A 2,476-nucleotide genomic window follows, 5' to 3' on the forward strand; every position below is an offset into this window, starting at 1 on the left:
CGGCGGCAGACCGTGAGCTAGACCGACAACGGCAATCCAATCGACGAACTGGGCAGACCGAAGAAGAGCGCCAGCAAGATCTAAAGCGTGTGCGTACTAGACGCCAACGCGTCCGTCATGGACACGCTCTTATTTCTCTCGCAGACTTCGATGCGTCCATGATAACGGGTGGCGACGTGGTCAACGGTCGACACAAGCTTCCGACTACAACAATTTGTCCGATCAGCAATGCTTAGAAGTGGCCTGGCGAGTCTGCAATATCATGCCGTCTGGCAGGAAGGGTAACGCTGCCCCACTGGACCCCGCGCCACCAAAACTGCTTCAGCTGTACTGAGGTCCCGAGTTCCGTCGTCAGCTCCGAGCATACCAAGCTTTTGCGTTTACGTCGATTGGTGCTTCGTGTTCAAACCGATTGTTTCAAAACGTACACCAAGACGAGAGTGTTGCAAATACACACGGGGTGTACACGTATCGCATTCAAGGAGCTATGGACACTATCTAGGGTCTCTCCTCCCCACATAGACCGTCGGACAGGCGCGCGGGTAGCTCCAAAACTTGCGTAGATCTACATTGTGGATCCAGACATGCAACACCGCGGGGAGCGACGTCTTGGTATATTCGCGGATCGGGATCGTGTTGCACTACTAGGCATCGATAAAATGATGGCAGAGCACAACCCATTAGCACAGCCCTTCCTTCACTTTAAGCAGCAAGTGCGTCGACACAACACGGAGGCTTTAGTTGACTTGGTGCTCCGCCTGCATGACAACGCCTCGCGACTGAGGAAGCATAACCGCCACACTGTGTCTGAAGTGGCTGCGACTCTCACTGAGGATGGCAATCTGGCTCAGCATCGGGATCTACTACTCCTTACACGCGATCAAAGGCTGCTACGTTTGTACGAGGGGAGACTCACGCCGATTACGATCCACTCCAAAACCCGCTTCTCCTTCCATATGGAGAGAAGGGCTAGCCCTACACAGACGGGTTTGCCAATGGTGCTGAGTATCGAAACAAGAAGGCGATGTCGCTTCGTGAACACGTCCCGTTCCGCCTGCACCAGAAAGTGGATGATCCGTCCGCTCTCCACCAAGGCGGGTATCTATTTCAGCGGTGGTGTGTAGATAAGCGTGCCAAATGTGAGCAAGAACAGCTTCGCTGGGTTGCCGACGATCGGAAAACACCTCGCGCCGATCAATACAGGGGTGTGGAAGACGCTTTGCTCAACGAAGTTACTTTGGTTTTGGCGGAAAGAGAAGTGTTGCTGTCGGAATATGACCGGCCCCAGAACAGATTGGTGCACCCGGACCGGGACGGAGGCAGCAGAGGGCGACCTACCCATATTTTTAATCAAGCTGACAAACGTATCATACTACCGGCTTCGCACCTGGTAGCCCGCGGTCCATGTACAAGTCATATCAAGATTCGATGGCAATTGTTCGGGAATATGGACGGCCTGACGTCTTCCTGACTGAAACGTGCAGCCCCAAGTGGGACGAGATTCTTGGAGCGATACCTTCCGAGATCCAGACAGTTCAAGATCGACCAGATATCGTGGCTCGCGTGTGGCAGCAGAAACGGCAAGCGACGCTTGACGATTTAAACCAAGACGTCCTGGGGCGAGTGCGCGCGCGGATATACGCTGTCGAGTTTAAAAAACGAGGGCTCCCCCACGCTCACGTATTGATTATTTTGGCTGACGAAGTCAAACCTCGAACGCGCGAGATCGTAGACAAGATGGTACGCGCTGAGATTCCAGATAAGGATACGACCCCCAGCTGTATGCGATGGTCATGTCATGCACCATGCGGACCTGCAAACACTTTCTGCGCGTGTATGAAGGAGTGCACCAGGGGGAATCCGAAGCCCTTAGTAAGCCAATGCCAATGAACATCCAGTGTACAGACGACGTCGACAGCAAGAAGGTGTTCAAAAGTTCAAAGGCAGAGAATAGGACAATGCTACGATCAACCAGTGGGCTGTACCAGACAACCCGTACTTATCCCAGAAATACAACCTCCACATCATTTTGAAATTGACCACTGTTATAACTGCGGTTAAATACCTGTACATATATGTGTACAAAGGACCCGACATGGCTATACTCAATGTGGAAGAAGTCCGAGGAGGGCAGCAGACTGCGCGTCGAGAACCAAATGAGATTCTACGTTTCTTGAGCGCCCGTTACATTTCTCCGGTGGAAGCCTGCATGCGCCTGCTCGATTTCACGATTCAGGGAAAACCCATGCGGTGACACAGCTAACAGTTCATCTCGAGTCAGGCCAGACAATTTGCTTTCGCGAGACGGAAAACCCGGAGGCGGTTTTGGAACGTGGTAGTCACACGATGCTGACCAGATACTTTGGGTTGTGTGCGAGTAAGTGCCCGAGAATCATATTGGCAGGACGATGTTGTATCAGGACATCCCTAAGGCGTTCCGCTGGAAAACGCCGGAGAAAGGGCAACCGAAAAGGTG

This window comes from Phytophthora infestans, genomic scaffold (assembly GCF_000142945.1).
Source record: "Phytophthora infestans T30-4 supercont1.5 genomic scaffold, whole genome shotgun sequence".
NCBI classification, from domain to species: domain Eukaryota; phylum Oomycota; class Peronosporomycetes; order Peronosporales; family Peronosporaceae; genus Phytophthora; species Phytophthora infestans.